General features: G+C 40.4%; 1 long non-coding RNA gene across 1 annotated transcript; it reads left to right on the forward strand.

Annotated features, from left to right (window-relative positions):
- The first annotated feature begins 1,681 nt into the window (after positions 1-1,681).
- On the forward strand, positions 1,682-9,020 carry LOC116963500. Its single transcript, XR_004408213.2, has 4 exons — positions 1,682-1,828; positions 2,187-2,377; positions 6,100-6,293; positions 8,612-9,020. It is a non-coding gene; the product is annotated as an uncharacterized LOC116963500 (long non-coding RNA).
- The last annotated feature ends 15,285 nt before the right edge of the window (positions 9,021-24,305 follow it).

Here is a 24,305-nt window from a genome sequence, read left to right on the forward strand (position 1 = left end):
TTGGTCCCAGTTGCCTGCAGAAGAGAGGTTTTGATCCAGACTGGTACTGGGAGCCTCTTCTTCCACCTTCCTGGGAGAGCAGTGCTGCTCTAGGTCGGTTCCCCCGCCTGACATGAGCGTGGGGCATTTCTCTTAAACTGGGAAGCTGATAGTGTTGAACTCATTTATTTGTATAAACTAGCTGGCTATCTTCTTGCCATCTCTAATGTAAATCTACTGTGGTTTTGTGAAACTTTGTTTATTTTAAGCTTGTGATATTTACCAAAGCAAACCATACAAAAAGGGTCCTTTCTGACTTCCACACCATTTTTCTACGGAGTTATTTGTTGGAAAGATATGTTCATGTATAATTAAATGTGGCTTGCTTAAACCTTTGCAGTTGGTAGCTTAATATATATTTTGTTGTACTTTGAGTACAAAGGCTATATTATGCTTTTGTTGGCATCCTTACTGGTTAGTATGCCAACTGCATAATTTTGTTCTCTGCTACATGTCAGGATTCAAGTGCCGAGGGCTCAACAGGTGGTGCTGGGATAAAGTTCTGGCAAATCAAATAGGTAATGCAGTTATTTCTTTTGTCAAATTATAATTGAAAACAGAGACAAGTAAAATGAAACTCACATTTTCCTCGCGCAAAACAGGGTTTAGAATTAAATTCAAATCAGTTTCCATGACAAATACACATTACTACTGGAGCTTGGTCTGTAAATAAACATGCAACACCTTAATTTTGATGTAGAGCGATTTGTTCCCTGTAAATTTAAACCTTAAGCATCAGTGTTTAAACAATAACAGAAGGCTAGAGTCCTCCATGAATCTTCTGTCTTTTTTGTACACATTTTGCAGAAAATGTGCCAAAAGCTTCAGGAAAACTTTGAAAAGATTTAAATCTAAAAAGTCAGAGAATTTGAGACAATCTGTGATGCATAACTCAAATGTTTAACATCAAGAGTTTCCTGCCATATTGTTTTCTAATCATTGCTATAACCATGCTCCCAGCAGAAAATGATAAATACACTGGAAATTCCAGTGAATGTGCTGAATGAGGTGCTGCCCATTTTATGCTTGACTTGGATAATGTTTATTAATCCTAAAATCATAAAAGTGGGATAAAGCCTTCTACAACAAAAATGCAACAAATCATATATGCATAGCTTGGTTTTCCAAAATTGCAAGACCTATGCACTTGCAAGCCTGTCTACTTTGCTATTGTAGCTGAATTTTTTACACTGAGACGTTTTTATTTTCCTCGGAGGATCTATCTAAATCTAATATGTATAATCTTATCTACAGCTCCTACAATTACTGTGGGTTTATTTAGTTTTCCATTCCTCCTCAAAGACGTTTCTCCTAAACTAGAATTTTCTCGACTCCAAGTTCTGTTTTGTCAGATCTGAACCCATCATCCACTCGAGTAGCTTCCCACAATGGCCTCCAGTTCCTTAGTCTGGTCACAAACATCTTTATGTTCCTTTCAAGCTCCTATTTAACTGAAGGCTTTACCCTTGTATGGGACCAGATGGTACATCCTCTTCTCCCAAATAACTCCTTCCATAAGTGATCAGGAACTAAGCAGCATGAGAAAAGGGTATCAGGTTCAAACCATTAACTTTTATTTTTACTTTTTATGTACCATACATATGGATGAACCCTAGCAGAATAGCCGTTTCTGTCCCGCAGCAGCAGGCCGAGGCTGTGACGCTGGCTGCCAGGGCTGCAGGCGATGGGACCGCTGCCTGTGCCCTGGCCTGGGGCGCACCGAGCAGAACAAGACGTGAGAAACTACTGGACGTGGCACAAGAAATTTCTGGATGTGACAGATCACAGGGTGAGAAGCTGACAAATTTACAGATAGTGCTGTGAGGAATTCACGGGTGGTTAAGGAGGAGTTATGTGAGAAACAGCCAAATTTCACAGAGAGCTGGGGGTGAGTGTTGGGGATGTTTGGGGGTGTGGGATAGTGCAAGGCCAACAGCACTGCCTAACCATATCCTCTTACCCACACAAGGCTGAGATCACCTTGAAATGGTATCAGAAATACCAAAACTCAAATTCAACATCTACAGGACTTGAAAACAGAGCAGAGATTGACTGGATTCATGGAGAGCTACTAAATCCATGAACCTTTAAGCTGTTGGCATTTGGCTAGTCATCAGTTTAATTTCTTCATGCTTTTCAATATGCAGATACCTGGGAACAACAAGACGTTGGCTGAGAATAAGGATCCCAATTCAACGTAACCCTCTTCACAACCCCATGCTGGGACTGACTGTTCCTGAGGAAGCAGGGCACAGCTTTGTTAACCCAGAAAAGTTGCACCCAGTTGCCTCAAGAGTTCTGCATCTGGGAGCTTCACTGCAAGGGACCGACTCAGAAGGTACAAAGTATATTACAGTCAAAGTATTGTTACATTCTTGGCCTCTTTAGAAATCCTTTCACTGCACCACTACATTTTTAGACTGACCTGGGACATGCCATGAGCACTGATCCCTGCTTTCTATGATTTGCCATTAATGTACAGTGCATGAGAGAAAGCGTTCTTTTTTTTTTTTCTTTTTTTCTTTTAAATAACCACGTTGAATATTTATCTTAAACCTCAGGTAGCTGTTTAGAGAAAAAAAAAAAAAAAACAGCTGAGAAGCAGATAATGTACCCCTTTCATTGACAAAAGATTTATGTCTGACCTGGCAGAACTTCATACTTACAGAGCTCACAGCTGACATAGTCAAACACAAGTAGCACGTAGTCCAGTGTTTATCCAGGGGAACTGAGACTGCTGCTCCCACACTTTTTTGTGTGAAATTAAATCAGCCACATTGAAATAGGCAAAGATTTAAAAACATGATAAAACTCTTATTAAAAAGGGGGGAGAGACACTCAGAAGCAGTTTGAATCAATGAATACCATGCAAAAATAAGTAGGGTATGCATGACCATTTCTGCTGACCTTCTGTAGGAGCCATCTGTCTAGTTGCAAGGCACCCTCTCCCCCATGGGAACGGGTGAGGAGTTCAGCCACAACACCGACCACCCTTCCCCCACAGCTGTCAAAACTATTGTCATGTGAGTCTAGCATATGTATCATTAAATTCCATGCTGTGCCAAAAAGAGAAGGGAAATAGTATGAAACGTGTTCTTGGATGTGTTTTTGCCATGGACTACATGTAGCTCAGTGTCACTGACTGCTGAGAGAGAAGTTTTACCTGCATTTTAGCACAACTATTTAGTCAACGCGTGAAAAAAAGCAAACCTATTTTTTAAAGAAGAGATGAGAAATGTAGATTAGAATAGTAAATATTCTAATAGTAATATCAGAATTAATTACTATTAGAATATTCTAATAGTAATATTCGAATATTAGTTCTAATATTCTAATAGTAAATCTCTCCAAGGATAATATGACAGTTTCCACCAGCTTTGCTACTGCTCAAATGAAGGAGAAGGAATAAATGTCTTTTAGCTATAGTGCTGATACTCAGAAGGGCCCTCAAGGGAGGCCAGAAGTAGGTGCAAGGTGCCGGGTATACCTTTGTTTCATGAAGTGAGCAGGTAAACCTGTGGGTTTTCTCTTTCCCTGCCCCTCATCGCTCTGCCAGTCCAGACAGCTGTACCCAGAGAAGTGCTACTGATGGCAGTGTAAACTGCACATTGGAAAGCACAAGCAGAATTTGCCCTAGGGAAAATAAATTAACCACCTAAATATTAACATCTCCTTAAAATACCTCCTCCCATCTCATATAAATAACACTAATTTCTTTTGAGGTATTAATGTTATCCTGGGACCACCACCAAAAAAAAAAATAGAATAGGTGGGAAATTCATCTTCTGGTATGCATCACACTGCTGGAAAGCTTAGAGGTTAATGCACGCAACTAGGTAGCCACAGACATGGGTCCCATTTCTTCTTCAGACAATATTCTTTTACATTGCATCAGGCAAGTCACAATGTTTCTTCTTAAATAATTTCATCCATAAAATGACAATGAACCTACATGACTCCCACTCCAGCAAGGATGGTAGAGCTAATCTGAATTGGCTGTGAAATGAGAGTGTTCACATAGAAACGGGCTCCTGAAATACAGAGTTTTATTATTCCATGCTGTTCCGTTACAGAAAAATGGCAGATTCTTCTGTGGTACTTAGGAAAAGAGTAACAGCAAATTTTTCTGATTTTTTTTTACATTGTTACAAATCTGAATAGAATCTGACCTTTGCCTTTTCATGTACAGCATTTGATTAATTGAGAATTAGAAATGTAATATCTGGTTTATATTTATCTCTCAGAAACAACCTATCCTAGATCTTATATTTGAAAGGAAAAAAATCGTCTGTGAGGGTGCATAATGAAACGCAGATATTTGGAGACAGAGAAATATGGGGGGCAGGGGTTAAGTATGTTTATGCTTCTGTAAAAGGTGTTTGTACATGAATGTACATCCATACATCTCACTTCTGAACCTGGAACCAGATTTCCAGTTGTTCTTGAGTTTACATATAAAAAATGAATTATTTAGACTGAAAATAACATCTCTTTGTGATATTAAAATATGGGGGGGGGGAAACAAATCCTCCAGGAGAGGAGTAAGATGGATATCATTTTTACTCTCTACCAGTCCTCTTACGGCCCAGAAATACATACTTAGAGTTATATCTTCAGCTCGGTTCGACATACCAGGTTTTAGCTATTGAAATCCCTTTTTCCATTAGTGTCAGGTAGGCCGCTCAGGCTCTGTGCGTGGCTGTTGCCCTACTTTCGGCGCGCTGTCTCCGTGTGCCTTCGGTCCGGTTTACCCGCTCCGGTCTGCCCGGTCAGCGAGCCCCGGCAGGGCTCTGGCTGGCGGGAGCATCACCTCCCGCACCTCTCTGGCCTGTGACACGTCCAGTGCTTCCTCTTCCCCCTCAGCCGGGGCCGCCGGCGCCCGCGGGAGCACGGCCGGGGCGAGGGCTGCTGCGCCCAGCCAGCCCAGGCAGGCAGCGCCCCGGGCCCGGGGCCGGGGGCTCCCAGCACATCTGCCCCAGCCGGCCAGCTCCAGAGGCTGGCAGGGGAAGGGGCTGAGAGTCAGTCTGGGCTTAGCCCTGCCTGTGCGTCTTCCCAGACTCTGTTCTGCCAGCCCACCTCTGCTTACAGCTTCCCGTTTTCCTTCTTGTGGTTCTTGTATACACGCACGTGGCACGATGCATTTCGGACTCCTCTTAACTTGTCCCTCAGAACTGTCCCCTCTATCTTCCTTTTATAATTTCATCTTTATTTATTTTTGCTACAAATAATTAAAGCGCTGGGGACTTGGTCCTCACAAAGTCCTGTCATTGTGAGACCTAAAGCAGCAATGTCTACCCTGAGGTGTCCGGTTTCCCATGACAGTCACTGTGATAGGCATTGCCTCGTGTCACAGGCCTAAATTTCATAACAGTGCAGGAGAAGGGCTTGATGCCTTACTGAAATCTGTTTCAGCCTCTTTTGGTTTATGATTTTATTATGATTAATGGATGAGACTAAACCATTTGTAGTGCATTTATTATCAGAAACAATATTGAAAGTTATTTGACCCCTACAGTACTTTCTTTTTTTAATAATACTATACAGTGGCAAAAAAGGCTGTGAAATCCTGTGTAGAGATCTTTATCTTAGGTGAACTGGTTGAAATATAGACAGTGGAAATTCTCTGGGTCGACACTGGTATAATAGGAAGCAGCACATGACCTGCTCTTCTGAACAATGTGCTGTCACCACAAACTACATCACCATACATACCTAACATATGAAAAGTTTATTTGTCAGCTGGCTCCTGTGAGCTCTTTATTTATGGCTACTTGATCATCTGAATAAAACCATGTTTTTCATTATTAGAAACCTAACAGTCTTGCAAAATCTGAAGTTGTATAGGTGAACGTGAATGCTTTTATCATGAAGTCATTTTGCTATAAGCACTGGAGAAATCAGGTAATGCCATATTGTGTTACTCAACTAGCAGGCCAAGTGTAATGTGAAAGCACTGCGTGCAGAAGACCTCTCCTAGCACGCTGCGTTTCACCAGCGGACCACTCTCTTTCTCACAGGACTTGAAAAGTTGGAAACTCAAGCTCATATTTTTGTCTGCAGGTTCTTCAGCTGGGGGCTGTGCCTCCCCTGGCACACGTGCGCAGCACCTCTCCCGGCGATGGTCGAGCCCTGAGAAGGTCCTTTCACAGCTGCCACAGGAGACAGTGTCGTGTGCCACAGCAGTGCATTCACTGCTGTACCGTTTCTCTCTGGAGCGATGCTCTAACGGCTTTACCTGAGGAGTGAGAGCTGAGGTAAGGCATTGGCTGAGACACCCGGACACCAGTACCACATACTGGTCAGACACATTCAGCAGAGCGAAGCTGACAGCTCTCTAAGTATAAGGAAAAGAATTACGTACTGACATTGCCATTCTCAAATTCAACTCCTCACAGAAGGACGTAGTCAAAAATATCAAGCTGTGGAGCAATTTATCTTAAAATGGCAAGGCTAAGTAAATAAAGGAGCAGCTAGCACAGTCCTCGTGGAGTCTGCTTAAAGGCACAATGAAGGTTCAGTGTAAGTGCATATCATTAAATAGCCTCTTTGAGTAACAAAAGTAGTTATCATGTCAGAAGGGCAGAGAACATGGTTATCAGGAGTAAAAAGCCATCCTTCAGAAAGTAAGCCATGGTCAGTAGAGAAAAATAGATAATAGAATAGACTGAAGTTAACTAAAACCGCAATAAACAGACAAACATTTTGGAGAGTGATTTGCTAAACATACAAACCTAATAAAGCTATGTTCATTTAACTCAGGCTCTAGAAGGTTAGTGGTGAATTGGTGGTGCCAACACATGACAGAGATGCAAAAGGAGCAGTTCTGGAACAGAAGGCCATTACGGGAAACATCTATGTATTATTTGCATCAGTTATCAGTAGAGGAAGACGGGGAGGTTCCCATATAAGACCAAAAGTGTCTCCAGGTCTGCATCAGATTAAAGTGTCAAACAAGTACACTTGGAGTAGAGGGTATTCACTCAAAATTTCCAACCGAACTCAGATATGAAATTGCCAGTAATGGCTCTGTGTAATCAATTATTTGCACTGATCTCAATAGCACAGGCAGGGAAAAGGCAGATGAAAATCTGTGAGAGGCTCTGGAGGTGACCCTGAGAATGAGGAACTAGTAAACCTGACTGCTGCAGCAAACCAACTGGTACAAGTTGCCGAAAGAATCAAATTAGTCAATGTGAGGATACATATGTCCCTCCGAGAGGGGCCGAGCTGACTTTTGCAGAAGGCAGACATGCCTCCCAAACCTACCAGAGCTCTGTGGAGCGATCAGCGTGTTGTGCTTTATGAGGAAGCCCCTGCAGCCCAGGTAAACGTGCACCCTCTGAGGCACGACTGCATTCTGTCCGTGTTACCCAGTGACCTAGCTGTGTTGGAGTCATAAAAATCTATTGCAGCTATAACTAACATTGCAGGGCTTTGATTTTCTTGTTGGATGGACCAGAATTCTCTGTACTTTTGACTTTTTTTGAAAGCTGCAAGCCAAATCTCATAAGCATCAATTAGACTGTGAAAATGTACTGCTGGAGCTGCCTATGGAATATAACTTAATGATAAATTGCATGCATGCTGTAGAGAGACATAACAGAGTGTTATTGCCATTGTTCATCCTTTGGTATTTGGTCTGCAGAGTCTGAGCTTGTTAATCAGCAGTTTGTCCTCCTTTTACTCGGGTGCGTTCAACGCCAAGAGTGAATTTCCTCTATATGCTTTTCCACTGTAAGCTCTGCCAAAGCTCTTTTGTTCAGTATGTCAGTCAGCTGTGCTCTTGCTTTAATTGTGCCAGTAACTCATGTCTGGAGATTATTCATTCTGGTCTGGTGCAACTAGCACTGTGTCAGTCTGAAGCTGCCAGAGACATCGCGTCTTGTGTAGACCCAGTCCAGGTCTGGGGACAGTGAGCGTGATTCTGGACCCTTCTTCAGGTGCCTTGCAGCCCGAACAAGGGGGTTCTGAAGGTGTGCTAAGGCTGTAAAAATACTAATTTCTGTATTATGTACAAAGAATAAGGAGTACAACAGCTCTTGCAATCTGAGGGCTCCTTTTGGGAAAGATTTGATCTCACTGTTTGTGAGATTTGTTCCAAGATACTTGTTTGAGATCGTTATAAAATAAGAATGTTACAAGAAAATAAGTAAAATTACTGTCAGGAAAATGATTTTGAGTAATATCTATTACAAAGCACTAGCTACAGCAATACTAATGCTAGTTATATTGCTAGTATTCTTCCTTTTTCTGTATGTCTGGGGGGGGTTAGATTACAGTTGCACGTAATTTTGCAAAACCAATTGTATATCACAGGCTCATTCTTTTAAAGAAGAGATCAGCTGAAAGAGATCAGCCATTCCTGGCCAAGGAGAATATATCACTTGTTTGACAAAAGCTACAAAAATGATTCATGCATTGTTGTCTACAACTTTGAATGCCACTTAGCACTAATCAGGAGAGATATTAGGTGCATCCTCTCCAGTGAACTAAATCAGTAATCTTCACGTGTTTAGAGATGGGCCATTAAAAACACAACAGGTTGACTCTCTTGGTTTACTGCCTTTCTCAGACAGACAACAGAAAAAGCATGAAAGAAATCTCAGTGAAGACAAGATTCCCAGAATTTAAGAAAAAAAAATTCAAATCACAGAATGGTTTGTGTTGGAAGGGACCATTAAAGTCCAGCCTCCCTGCAGCTCGATCAGGTTGCTCAGAGCCTTGTCCAGCACGGCCTTGAATGGATCCAGATCTCCAGGTATGTGTGTGAAATATTGCTCACCCTTCCCGTGTCTGCCCAGCTCAGCACAGTCCTGCAAATGAAAACACCATTCACTAGAGACCCCAGTAAAAATATACCCAGGCTGAAGTTCTTCATCTCCTCAAGGATTCTGATGTCCTGTCTGAATAAAAGTTTAAAATAAGGTAAAGTTATTTTCATTAGCTGTTGAAAGTTTGGATGAAAATATGTTTCTTAGCAGTATTTCCTTTTTTTTTTCCTTTTTCTTTTTCCTTTTTTTTTTTAACTATTTTCCTTTCTTTTTTTCTTTTTCTTTTTTTTTTTTCCCACAAAAGCTATTTTTGAAATTGTCTTTGGTTGGTATACATGTTGTTCCAACTTTCATCCTTGGTAAAAACTACAGTAACTAAGGGGCAAACCTTACAAAGTAGCTCATGAGTAAATGGAATTTAATGGGGTCAATTATCCCCACATGCTTGTGTGCAGGTTTCATTAATATTAATAGGTCATAGACATGCGTATTGAGCTGAAGAGCAGGCTATCACTGGCTTCTATGCTCTATTTTATGTGTGTGCTGATTTAGAATTATTCAAGACAACATGTTAATTTTCAAATGTCTAGCATGTTAATAGCAGAAAAAATCACGTTTGTCCATTATGCTTACAAGATACAGAAAGGTTGAAGAAAATAGATTAAATGTGACTGAAACAGTGCAGATTCCGTTTGTGCTTTTTCCATAATTTAGAATCACATTACATGCATGTCTCTCCATAAATATTTAATGAAATGGAAATGAATATGTAGCAGGCTGGGTTCTTCCCTCTAAGGGTTAAGTTCCATTTCTGCAAATTGGTTTGTGCCCTATTTCTGTTCCTGTGTCTCTGTGCATCTAGACATTTTCTTGGCATCTCTAACTCTTCTGAGGTTTCAGGAGATCTTCAGAGATTTGCTAGTAATTGACCTGTTTGGATTGCACATGACTGGCATTTGCTAAAAGATAATACAGTCCTGCATCTTGTTGTTAAGTGCTGGTCGTGTTATTAACTGGTGGCCAAACCAGAATAAAGGCTCAGGAGACATCATTTTCCCTTAGACAACTTCATTTGGTTCTTACCGTAATCTCCATTATAAATGAAGCACTTTGGTCTCAGCTGAAGAGAGTCACATGTTCTTTAACTTGTCAGTTGTGTTTGTCCAGTAATGAATACACCCACTTTGCTTCATTTTTTTAAGATATTATTGTACACTAAGGGTAAACAATCAACATCACATCAAAGTCAGATGATTTAACCTTCTGCCACTTCTCTAACCACTGAAGAGTTCCTGACGCTGCCAACTGGGTACTGGAACATGTGTAAATGTTTTCTGAAAAAACAGGATTATCAAATGAAGGAAACCTGACGTTTTCTCCTTAGAAAACAGGAATAATTAATAAGCTTAGGTCTACCCTATCCCAAAGGAGTCTGAATGAGCCCTATTTGTTTTAGGTTTATCATGTAACAGAAACAAATCTTGCCCCCAGCTACGATAGCATGATTCTGGATAAGCCTTCATGCTCAGTTCTGCTGTAATTTAAACTGGTACTATCTCAGTGTAACACATCTTATTTCAGCAAAGTTCCTCATGTTTAGCACCATCTTTAATATCCAAGAAAATTAAAAATGAAATTAGAGCCTAGAAACAATGAATTAACACTAGCCAGATAAGCACATGCAATCTACTTTGTGTAACACAAGAATTAAATCCTGCTGATCTTTGCAAGTAGCAATGACAACTCAAATACAATGCTTTGGGGCCTGCAATAACCTGGGGGCTAATTAACTGCAGAGAGGGCTTTTTATATTACACTTTGTATTAAATAAATTCAGAACAAATCCATAGAGACCAATAAGCATTTTTAGGCAGTCTAGCTAAATTTTACCCCAAAAGTGATCAAGCGACGTAGGATTCTGGCTTGTGAGATGTCTGGTTAATGTATTGTCCTCTAATAATGCAGGTGCTGAAGATGAAAATAAAAGCAAATAAGAGATGGAAATAGAGGAAGTCTTCCAACAGTAGAGTTTTTTGTATCTTTCTTTGGATGTAGTACTAATAGAAATATATTTTACCTCAGGATTTTGTAATTGTGCCCTAAAATACATCATCATTTTAAAACCACAAGGTGATGTGATAGGTAAAAAAAAAAAAAAAAAAAAAAAACACAACACCAAAAGAAAGCAGGCATAGATAGCACTCTACATCTTCATTTCAAGGCTTACCCAAGTATCCCATTATCTCATGATCTCTCAGTGAAACTTGAAGACTCATACTAGCAGTATGCAAACAAAATACTGCAAGGCCAAGTGCTGAGCACAGTAGGGATATCGGCAAGGAGTCCTGGCGGGGGAGTAAAGTCCTATTTTACTCACAAAAGGTCTGATCACAGTCAACAACTGCAGCACGTACAGATCCGTAACCACCCAAAAAAGTCTATGCCTTGGCTGATAAGGATGATGAAATGGCATAAAGTCAAGTCTCTGTAATCTTCCTATCACAATACCACAGAAAAGAGAACACACTTCAACAGGTTTCTTTTTAATCAAATAACACACTGGGAACAAGCAATACACTAGATATTAAGCCTATCGTTTAAATTCAAAATAATTCTGTATAGTATAGCTCTTAAAATACTGTAATTCTGGTGTGGTGATTCAGCTAACAGGGCATTCAGCCTTCCACGACAAGTCTAATGGGTTCTTTGTTGCTAGTCCCTGGAGGTGGGAAATTGCATGGTAACTCTTAGAGTACTGCAGGGTATCTTTTTCTGCTTCAGCAGGAATCTGAAGTCTCTGTAACTGAACTGGATACAAAAGTGTTATTCTTCACTTGCAAGATGATGTCCCTTTATCTTCATGTATACAAAACTCAATAACATTTAAGTAAGTTTGGGTTTATATCTGTTATACAAAACAAAGTTCTTTCAGAAATTGTTAAAAGATCCTTTACCTGGACTCCTGCTGGTCACTGTCAGAATGACCATTTTGTTTTTCCTGGACAGCACCTTCCCCATGGCCTGCTTGCAAAAACATAGCAACCAGAAAATGGCACAGGTGGATGACAAAGGGCAAATGTAAGTGCAAACCTTACAACTCCACAGTAGAAGCTTTTCTGTGTACTAGTGGAGAATAGAGGAGAGTATCTCTAATAGCATCTCCCTCTTCTTTGAGAGCTAAAAACTTTGGAAAGTAAGGGATGATCGCATCAACTAAGCCACCAAAAATGGCACACCTAGAAAGACTAAATAATCTCTGTTCTGGTCACAAAGAAATATTCCTTTTTATAGATGTCTTTGTCTTGTCCTCATTCTCTCCCTCACGCATCCAAGAAGACTAGAAGTAGAAACAAGGCAAAAACCATGCCTAATTCTAATATTTAGCTGAAAAATAAGATATTCACTCATTTTTTATTTCCAGACTAGCAAGTATGTGAATCAGAACCAGTGAGCTAAGTCTGAATTTCTTATAGTGAACTATGCCTTCTTTTGGAACAGTTCCAAGGCAGTTGTAATACACTGAACATAACGAGGAGGGGAAGCAAGCGGAATCTGGCTTAAATCTTTTTAGACTCTTCAAGTTAAAGAACTTCTCTCCATTAAAAAAAGTAAAACCCATTATAAGAAAATCTGTCTCCTCCCAAAACAGATGCCAGGTATGTCAACAATATCTGGTGTAGTCAGCAATGTCTTAAAAGAATTGAAATCTCAATAGGAGCTCCTTAAGCACACCTGCATAATCTGTACTAAACACAGCAGGATGAGGCAAAAAGCACTACCACCAGTGTTGCTTTACCCCAGACTTCTCAGATATACTCATCCCAAATTCAAAAGAAAAAGAGTAGACACTCATGGATTTCACAAAATTATAATAAATAAAATAAGCCTGTCCCTCCTATAGAATCTTTCACCCAGGCTTTGTCACCTTCTTTTGGAAAAATGAGACTGATCCACCAATAGGAGTGGATTCTTATTTAGGACCTTCAGTGAGTAAAAACTGCTGAAATTTATGCATGAAGTAGATCACTGAAACCTTGTATCTTCTCACATTATGGCCCCACTAATAAACAACTTGACAACCTGTATCAGGATAGCTTTATGCACAAATTAACACACAAGCTGTTTACCATCAGGCAGCCTCAGCTGTTCCCAAATAGAGGGAAGCTGGTTTCACCCATCATTCTCATAGGTTTTCTTAGATGTTATGGCTAAAGCGAAGTTGGTATGTTTTGATTTCCATACAGTCAGAATGGGATAGCAAAGTAGCTGAAAAGTAGCAAAGTTTTTAGTAATAGGCAGAGCTTTGGCCCAAACATGCAGCTGCCCTTTATAACTTTTTTTTTAAAGATGCTTAGAAGTTTCTCAGTTTCTCAGGGTTCAGTTAAATCCATTATTCCCTGAAATTCCTGTGTTATGAAACTTCCTGTTGCACTGTTTGTCTTGACAGTGTGGTCATCATGATGTCTCACCACTGACAGCATCCTACATGTCACCACTCGCAAGATTTAGGCTGAGAACACTGGACAAACAACAACAACAAATAAAACCATGATTCCAAAGTAATTTTTGAAAAGAAGAGCTGAATCTCACCAATAAATGGTTTTCCAAAAAAAAGAGGAAATAGTTTCTCCTGTAGTCAAGAACCTTCATTAATGAGGTCCAGACAGATTTACATTTTTAAAAAGCACACAATTTGGGGTTTTTGCCATTTAAATCATCAACTACTGTATAAATTACATTTGTAAGACTCATTGGCTCCAACCAAAATTAAGAGTCTGTCTGACTGTCTGAGTTATGAATGAATCAGGTAAGAGGAAGTGGAAAAAAGGACAAGCTATAGAATATCCATTAGTAAGATGACTAATATTTCTACAAGCCTGAGTTCCCATTTCTTCGGCTTCTTTCATGGAGATTTAAAGGTAATTGTAGCAAAGGTTCAAGAAGAAAACCTAAAAGAGACACAAAGCCTGCAAATGGAGGTCATATTTACAAATGTTCAATATTCCTTCAGTTTGTTGTAAATTATTTATGAGGTGCTTTTCAATATTAAGGTTCTTCATGAGTTCATTGGAGAGATGGTCAAGATCAGTAATGAAAATAATTGTCATAGAAAAAAATTTATTGCTAGCAGTCTCCAAAAGTCTAGCAGTTTGGCTTCTGTGGGTAAAAATGAGGTAACCTAGCAAAGTCCTGACTATGAGGAGATATATACAGTTTTTTAGATCACAGGCAAATAAGATTAATGTTATATCCCATGCTGTACTGAAAGGGATATCTTGTCTGGGTAAAAAAAAAAAAAAAAAAAAATGGTATTTAAAACCCATCTAATTTCCTTGTTTTTTCCTATGTCTTACATTTTTTCACATAAATGTTTCCTGTTCCAATAATATAACTTTTCCCTGTCACATAGTTTGCATTTTCCTCAGCTTCAGTACTGAAAACAAATTAGTTAAATTCACTTTTGTTTAAATGCCAATTTCTGATTCAGATTTCCATTCAGCAACAGATTATATTAACACTGAACTCAGAGCTGGAAGTGAGGACACTGAGGACAAAATCAGATTTTTTTTCTTCAAATTGATGAAAATATTTCTACTATTTTTCCGTTTTTCACAATTTTGGTAAATTTTGTCCTTGAATTGATCTGACAAATTTGTTTAAACTGAACTTGGAGAAAAATTGAAGTTCTTTCAGGATATCGTTTCATTTTGATACATTTTCTCACTGTTTTGCTGGTTTGGACAAATATACATTGATCTTTTAATCATCATCTAAGACAGTTAATAACAAAATCATAAGCAGATGGATCAGTGTAAAGCAAAAACCTTCCCTCATTGGTTGCCGTGCCTTCCCCTCAGCCTTTGAAGAACTTTTACAACAAATTTCAGCCCAAAATCCAAACCAAAAGCAAATACTAAACGGTTTAATTAATTACTTAGGTTTGGTTTGTATGTGTGTTCTTCTTAAGCTAGTTGTCTTTCATCTGGTCACAAACGCCAGTGCCTTTTTCACATTTTCAACATCAGGAATTCAGCAAAACTAAAACTGTATATCCAATTTGAATTGTTTATATTTTTCATCCACTATTTCAGACTCAAAAGGCTTAAATATCCTTATGAAAGCTTGAGGGCCCCAACTTTCTTCTGTGATTCACCTAGTTTGGACATCAGAGAGCACCAAGACAAGGGATTCAAATAGAAAATATTACTAGATAATCTGTTATCAAATAAGACTTCCCAATGGCATATTGGAAGATGATATATTGTAGGCTGGGGCAAGTAGGAGGGACTTCAGCACAAGACAAAAATTAATCACTAAAAATGCATTCTGTGAACATGCATACTTATGTAAAGAGAACCTCAAAAACTTTCCACATTAGTTTGAAATTATCTGTAAATGCCAAGAAACTCCACGCAATCTACAGTTACTAACTTTCACCCTAGTTATTGCTGTTTTAAAAAAGAATGACAGAAGGTGCCATACAGTCTCCTCTGGTGGCCTCTAGCACTGTAGGAAAGATTTTTATATAGATGGAAGATGTGTTTCACTGATAGTTATTTCAACTGTAACAGGGAAAGTTACTTTTAAAAAGAAAATCCTATGTTGGTAACCTCCTGCTGGAGCTTTTGTGTTTCATCTTTAAGGTGAGCCGGTCGTGCTGCCACATACCCCAAGCCGCACCCAGGTTAAGACTCGCTCGCAAACACACTTCTCTTCCGCTTGTTTCATGCATGTTTTCAGAGCAGTTCTGTCTAATGTCACCATTTTCTGTAATCAGGACTGCCTTTTTTGGTTACTTAGAGGAGAATTTTGTCCCCAAAGCCCCACACTGATGTGCTCTGTAATGCCACAGCTGTCATGCCATTAACTCGGCTTCCAGGACACCGACTACTGACGCAACAAGCAGGCAATTACAGCACTCCCTCAGAGTGACCGGGAAAATCAGAAAGGTCTGCTTGAATATATTACCTTATGGCAAATTCAGAAAATCTCGGTCTCTCTCATGTTTACAAGACCTAACTACTTCCCCATAACTGCAGCAACCTCTTTAGCATTTGGAGAAAATTAAGCTAAATATATCTTGCCAACGGCAAATACTCAAAGGGCAACTTTTATTTTAATTACTGTAGACATAGAAAAAGGAGTTCTTTAAGGAAGTCTGTCAAGTAAGAGCTATATATAACTTCTGAGGAATTCCTTAGTGATTTTCCTGGTTAAACAGATTTCCTTAAAAATACATTTGTTTGCTGCACAAGGTGGAGTTATTGTAAAATCAAACACGTATTTTTCAGAAGTCTGATCTGACTTGTAATGCCAACACAGCAGATAGTAAACACACATCCATTGCACAATTTAGGGTTGTCGTATCGATCTTAAAAAAATGACTAGGCATTACAGAGCCAATGTTTGTATCTATCGAGAAAAGGGCCAGAACAAAGTGTTAACTGTTGGAGTTAAAGCTCTTTCTCTCATTGATTTCAGTAAGCATTTCTCCAGATCCAAAGCCTTTCTATTAAGTTCAGTGCTCTTTCAGTCAGGGCTCTGCTATCCATTGAAGCCAAAGAACAGCAAAGCTTGTCTGATCTTTTTTGAGACTCCGGTTTCAGTTAAATAACCCAGTGGACCATTCTCTGAATTAGCATTGCAGAATATGTACCAGCAGAGAGGGTACCAGTGAGCTGCGAGCTATCCGAGGGGTACTCCAGAACAAGGAAAGCAACAGACCACACAAGCTGCGTGCAGTCTTAATTTTCTGCTATCATGAAGGAAAGCATCTTTTTAACCATTAATTTCTTTCCAGACTTGGATGAATTTATTTCTTTCTTAGCTTTACATTCCTCTTATTTCTGAATTTCTGTATTAAAATGAAAAAGCTTTATCTGTTTTAGTGCTTAATTTTGTAAAGAGTTGCCCAGTATATATTTTTAGTGGTGACATTACTTTTATTTAACGACACAATGCCAATCTGCACTGTTTTGAGGATAAGGCAAAGGACCTGTGAATAGACACGTTTATAGGGATGAATTCAGAGATGATGGGTAACACAAACTGAGGAAAAGGAGCCACACGGCGTCTGTGTTAAGGTAAATCATAAAAAGAGGCAACAGAAGAGGAAAAGCAGTTAAGTGAATGGTATGTAACACCTAATCTAAAGCACACTTCTCTCTCCTTCAGCACACACAAAACTTTTACTAGTTTCTTTTTATGGTTACTGAATACTCACATTATCTGAAGTTAGAATTTACTGTGCTGGGCATTAAACCCTAACTAGAACTTTTAAAACAGGTTTCATAATAAAAATATTTATTAAACTGTAACCTACACCAGCTCTTACACTCCCACTAAATTCATCTCATTGTCTCCCAAGAAGAATATCATGAATGTATGACAGCCACAGAAATATATTTGATATACTAGAAGAACAATGTTCTACTTCTTACTACTTTAGCTCTATTTTAAATACATGTGTACGTTTCCTCAGCAACTCAGCGTCTGAAACACACACACACACACAAAAATTACTAATTTCTACAGCTGTGAAAAGGTTTCTGGAATATGGGAAATCTCAATAGCTCCTTCATTCAGTCACTTTCTTAGTGAAAACAGCTCAGGATTAAAGAAATCCAGGGGAAGAGAAAAGATTAACCTAGACAAGGCAAAAAGGCCAGTCAGGTGAAGAAATCAGAGCTTCCTTATCGCTTCCCACTTCAACAGACGAGTCCTACAAGGACTGGGCCACGGTGCCATAGCTCTCACCTGCATGGCAGGGGTGGGCACGGTTCCCCGAAGTCCACATCAGCTCATGTGACACTGATCGGGGCCACAGTGCAATCGTTCAGAGGAGCAATACGCAGTCCCTGGCCCAGAACCGCATTTTCTCTCTGGTTTCATGCCGTTAACGCACGGCAGGCAGGAGTCGGAGAGATGCCATGGCACCGTAATGGAAATAAACAGCCTTGCAGACCCACCGGCGGGAGGTGGGAGCAGAAAAGCATCCTGGCCCCCCGCCCCAGCGGCTGTGTAAATCTGTCCCCGCCAGGCGAGCCCCGGGAGGCGCTCAGCGCCCGCCGCCTCCCCGGGAGTCAGTGAGAGTTCAGGTGCTTACTATGTCATCAGGCTTGACCTTCAGATGCGACACCGCCAGGACGTTTGTTTTCCCACAGCAGTGATTGCTTCAGTCAATTATTATTGCCCATCCTAGAGTGCAAACACATAAGGACTTGATTTACAGTGCAAAATATACATCCTGAATTTACTTCCTCTTTTGTTTTTGGACTGTCGCAGCATCTCCAGCTTAAAGAGATGACAGCAAATTACTTCATAGGTAAATATATCTATGTATAGGAAGGATAGATAGCAGTCATTCAGGTCATCCTGAGATGAACGTTCAGTATAGCTTTGGATGTGTTGTGTCGGACGTGACAATATATTTAAAGTTTTTTGCTTTTTGTTTTAAAAGTGGTATTTTTTTCTGTTCCACCCTGAAGAAAAAATCATTAGCGAATTTGTCGATTTAGCAATCTAACCATTAAATCCAGTTTAATGCAGATTTAAGATTGTACATTCAGTTCTTTAAGCAATGTTTAGGTATTACCAATATACTGAAAGATAGATGAGGCAGCCTCATGATAATACAGCTTTTAACCTTTCCTCTCCTCTACCATGACGGGGGAGAATTACAGTAAATGATGGTTACCTTGTCTGCAGTATGGACAATTGATTTGACCTCACTGCATCTGATGCTCTAATGGACTTCGTGGCTGAATCCCTGGAGATATAAAATATGTCCAAGTGAATTGGGGCAGGTTAAAGAACGGACCCGCTTTTCATGGCTGGCTCAAGCCATAATAGATCTCCCAGTTGTTCTGAGAAGAAGATTAAAAATGATCAATATCCAAATCATTAAAAAAAAAGGGGGTGGCTTCTGTAAATCTACCCTAGCTATTTTTTTTCCTGCTGAAGACCGTGGGGGGAGTCTATGTTGATGACATGAGTTTCTATAACAAATGTTTACTTCTGTTTACTCTCCTGTAACATGCTCCCTTTTATATTAAGAATCAGACACTCGGATGGCATGAATCAGCATTGCTTTCCTGAAGTCACACTTGTTTACACCATGAGGAATCTGGCCTTAGGTTTATTTAATATAGATAAAATAACAATACTATAATATTTCCTGGAGCAGAAAATAAAATCAAGGACAGATTTCAGAGAATGATGGCAACTGTGATAACTGAATGTTCTTAGAGCTCTGCTAGCCACAGTACCTAAGACAAAAATAAAGGTCTAATTTAGTGAGGGGAAAACAAAAAGAATTTCCTTGGCTGCTCTGAGCCCTTCATTTGGCACAGTGTAATTTAACATCTTGTTTATCCTTGCCTACTCTCTCACAAACGTGTTTTTTTCCCACCAGCCTCATGCACATGAACTTGTAACATCCCACAACTCAGAGACCTTCCTTTCTACACACAGCCCTAATGGACCAGGCAACTTCTATGGGGTTATATACATAGATGTACTTAATTGCCTGTAAAACCCAAGCCTTAAGAAGGCAGCTGTACAACTGTTCCATGTGTGGCACATGTATATTAGCTGATCATTTAGTAAACTTGAAATCTAGGAGAGCCCAAATCTTTAACCCGCAAAGTCTGACACTGTTTGGATCTGACATTTCCACTTGTTTAATGACAGAAATAAGAACTAATTCCAAAGTCTGTATTTGAAGATTTCCTAGTTTTGAGAAGCGTCAAGACTGGACTGACCTAGCTCCATTAGACTGAGTGAATATGAAGAATCTTCTATTATGAAGAAATAGGTTCTTAAGAGTCAGGACATTTCCAGATAAAATTATGGTTTGCATCTACATAAATGGCTTGTAAATAAATTAAGGGAAATGTCTAACACCAAAAAGTTTAACATTTTTTTATCCAGTTGTTTGTTGAACAATATTTATCTTTTGTCTTTCACACGTTGTTTTTTTTAAAAAATAAGGATTATATAATAACGACCTCTGAAAGGAATGTTTATTTATCCTGATGTCCTGTTCCTATACTTAGAAAAGTAAAGGCATTTTACAAGCTTTTTGCTCAAGTCTCTGGGGTTGTCTATACCCTGGGGCTGGGGCTGAGCTGAATGCCTAGCATCTATGGGTGGAAGAGGGAACAACTGCTGACCCTCCGATCCAGCTATTCTTGTATCTGGAAACATTGTCAGGTGCTGCAAGCATCAAGCCATCTGAAAGGCCAAAGTTGAGCATTACATTATTGGAGTAGATGACACCTTATTCTTATTCTTCAACAATTCTAACAACTTCGAGTCCCTCACTGTCCCTTTATGAACACAGATGTCATTTTGATGGGGGGACAGCCAAAATGACAAGAAGGTGACCTATCAGTGAACTCAGGAGCAGGTGAGGCCTGTCAGCTTCTAATTTGAAACTGGTGTCAGTCCTGAGGAATGGCTGGTATAATCACATTTGTAACTGATATCCTATAAACTCTGCAAACATTCACAGTGCGCCTGTTATGAGTAATACGAAATTAACAATTCATGTTTATGACACGAGACACCAACTGAATCAAGTAGGTCTCGGTAACTGGATCAGCTCTGTCTGTCTTCCAGAGCAGAACATCAAACCGCCTCAGTCAAAGCCAAATGACTGTGTGCTTATGTTACAATAGGCATTGTATTTATTTTGATGACAAACTTTTGTAACTAGGTGTAAAGTGAGGACCTCAGAACTAACTTCTAGTTGAAATTATTCCTTTTAAAATTTCTCTCACTTAAGCCCAGCCCTGAAGACATTTGTGATTTGGAGTTCAGGACCTAACAAATCACATACATACTGTATCTCAAATTTTCTGAATAGCTGAAGGGAAGGCTCTGTGTAAATCTTCTCTCTCTGACACATAAATTACCAGCTGCATGAATACTGCCATTAAGACATGCAGACAAGTGCAAGGGGTGGGGATAGGGCAGGATGCCCAAAAGAGGTGGAGTCACAGAGAAAACAAGACATTTGCTCACTGGGTAATTTATCCTTAATCTGCCTTCACTGTAGCTGAGCAAGAATGAACACTAGGAGTTGGCCTGTCAGGCACCCTCACTTATCCAGCACCAGGGCATTTTTTTCTGCAAACCAGGCCTTTTCTTCTTGCTTCTGTGTTGCTTTGCTGGTATTTTTTTTATTGGGAAAAGTCAAAATTGAAGTATGTCAAACTAAGATTTGAATTAAAATCAGGTTCAAGTACAAACTTAGGCTAAACTGCATTTCTGATTTGAAGACAGCAAAAATCTCACAATCTCTTTCACAGCCCAAGTTGGCAGAAGTACTGACCGTTCAGTTCCTTTCCTGACAAAAGTGCTGCCAAGCTTGGCACATATATTAGAAGAAACTTCCTTTCCACAGACTTGCAAAGTTAAAGAAGGAGCAGAAAATGGATCCATTGCAATTGTTACAGTGGAATTTAGTTAGTGGTGCTAGATAAACTCAGGTCCAAAAACCAATTGTCTAGTGGAGCTTGCTGAGCAACTTAGTGCATTTTCACATATACAATCCACTTGAGCTACTAGGCTGTTGTAGTACAGCTCCGTGATAGGAAAATACCACTTATTCCCATTTTCCAAGGGAGAACTATGTCCCACAGAGCTTCAGTAATGTAATCAAGGCCAGGCACAGCATTACAGCCGTGAGCCGAGCGCGGGCATCCTTTGCGCTCCGGCCCAGCGCTAACCCACCACACTTCTCACGCTGCTTAGCGCAGGTTTCTAGCCATGAACACTACCCCATTAACCCAAGACAGGTACAACTGCAAACAATCATTTTTGGGAGAATGTCAGCCCTAATCCCACCAGCAAGACCAGCTTGCAAAACTTGCATTAACTCTGGGTGCATCAGAAAAACACAGAACTTTGTGTTGCTACTGCCTGAACCTTAAGAGCTCATGCTGAGCAGCTTTAAAACTCACTAGAAATAGCCCTTCATACCTCTGAAAATCAAATGTCCAGCTCTAACTTTAGCAATCCTTCTCCTCCACCCAAAACCTCATCTCTGAGCATCAGCCTTGACTCCTGAGACAGGAGCTACAAACTGTGCGCACTGCCATTGATGCAGTCGCCTCTAGACATGTAATACAACAGCTCACTTTAAAGCTGATGGTACAGCACAATTGGTTTGTGTTTGGATAGGGCACATAAAACCTGGATAAAAATGACATCCGTTCAGAGCTTTTCTAGAACCTGGTGAAATATGTTTTAGTTTTCCTCCTACTTACACAGTTATAATTCAACATATGGTTTAAAGAGAGAGCCTACCTCTGTGGAACAAAGCCCAGCACAACAGCACGTGGTCCTGCTGCTTCGAGTCAACACAGAAGCGTAGCTGCTGGGCAGCATGCACCATCTCTCTAAGGCTGCAGCGAGTGAGGCAGGGCAAAACGTGAGAGCCAAAAGAGGGCCCTGAGCTGGGTTGCTGGAGGCAGGACTGGCTGACCTGTAGGATTCATCTGAAGCTCTATTCCTGTACAGTGCTTCTCTGTCAACAGATAAAGCAGTTACGGTTTTGATTATCGGCTGTAAGTATGCATAGCGCTTTGATTTACCCATTAAATCAAGTTTATGTGTTCCTACATGTTCTACAACGTTCATCAGAGTAACACTAAGCTCTGGCACAAGCCTAGAACAGTGTAACTTAAAATTATTGCTAAAAAATTATTTTTGCTTCCCCTGTGGTGCTCACTGAGCCACCTGCAGAGTCCAGCCACAACTACAAGTAGGAGCCCGAGGTGCCCCTGCCCCTCGCGCTCCTGAGGCTAAAGGAAAACTGCCACAATTTAGCTCAGCCCATCACCTGAAGAGCTGACCTTGACCGTGTCGCACTGACCGCTAGGAACTGCGGATGACAGGCAGCTGTGCGGCCGGCGGCACTGAGCTGCTCCTCTCAGCGCGGCTCCCTCCTGTGTGAGAGCTGCTGCCGACGGGCACCACAGCACAGTGCAGAGCCCGCCGAAGCCTCCGGCCACGGGGCAGGTCTGGCCACTGTGGCATCTTAAAGCTCTCACCATGGGCTCACCTCCTGCCTCCAGCTGTTTAGGATGAGGATGTCTTTTTTTATTTTTTTGGTTTAAAAAACTAAACAAACAAATAACAACAAAAACAAACAAACAAAAAATAAAAACAGGCAGAATTTCTGTAGAGTAACTTCTCAAGGTTTTTCACAGTGACCAGAAAACCAAGCTGGGGCAGGGGGGGAAGAGAGGAAAGCTAGGATCCCTTCTGACAGGTAGGAAGTAGAAGAATGGGACAAAAACCTTTGTTGAGCTGTTCAAAGTAGACCCTGATGTTGAGATTATTCCCCATACGCAGAAAGGAGTAACAGAGCACATCTGTTTTCATGACAGAGCTGATGTTATTTTGAGCACTCTGGTCCTGCACTTCCCCTTGACCTCACATCACAACTTTCTGTTAATACGATTACTTTTGGGGCATCCTCGGTTCCCACCAGCTTTAGTTTTGAAGTTAAATAAAAATATTCCTTTCAGGGCAATCGAGGAATGCACAGTAGAGCATTTAAAATCAGGAGAGATGTAGGAGGGAAAAATGAGACTATAAATAGGTGTCCCAATTCTTAACTCTATTAACCTCCATTACGTAGGGGTAGTTAGAAACAAGGAAGCCTGCATCATGAAAAAGAGTTGAGGCATTTGAGTTTGCTCCCGTGACATGCTAACAGAGAGCAACATCACTCCTAGGCTCGCTGCAAGGGAAGTACCTGGGCACAAGTCTTTCCCCGACCAGCTTGAATCAAGGGTTTAAGCGTGGCTGGTCCCTAGCTCACCCGGCTGCTATAACTGCTGGCTTACAGGTGTTTTCTCTGTGACTTACTGACTTTTTTAATTAGCTCTACAAAATGGATTGGCACTAGCAGCATATACTGAGACCATGAACCAGTGATTGGGAAGCTGGGCTGCAAAGCAGGCTCAAATCTTTGCCTTGCTTGATTCCCTCTCAGGCTCAGTGACTATTCATAACTCACTGTGCTTTGCTGACTACAGGGCTCCCACACACAAGTGCCCTAATCACTGAAGAATTTTTTTTCTGTATAAAGTCCACCCTGTTTGGGAAACTCTCCCCTCAAAGTCAATCCATTTACAAGGTAAGTTTAAGTTTTTATGACTCAGTGTTTTCTTTAAGAAAAAAAAAAAAAAGAAAAAAAAATAGCATGTTTCAGTCAAAAACCTGTAATGAACTTGAACCGAAATGGCACGGTTTCCCCTGCCCTCGGCTGTGTGGCAACGCGTGTGCAGCCCCAGGGAAAGTTCCAGCACCAACGCAGTGACCCAGTGAAAATCCTGGAAGCAAGAAGACAGCATTAAAGCCATCCATTAAGTAGTGTTTACATACACCGCTGAGGTGAATTATAAAACTCCCCAGAAGTATTTGCAATGTGATGGCTTAGGAAAGCCATCTGGGGATTGTACTTCAGACACAAGATGT

Source organism: Tyto alba, unplaced genomic scaffold (genome assembly GCF_018691265.1).
Source record: "Tyto alba isolate M040663 unplaced genomic scaffold, T.alba_DEE_v4.0 Super-Scaffold_1000006, whole genome shotgun sequence".
Taxonomy (NCBI): Eukaryota; Metazoa; Chordata; class Aves; order Strigiformes; family Tytonidae; genus Tyto; species Tyto alba.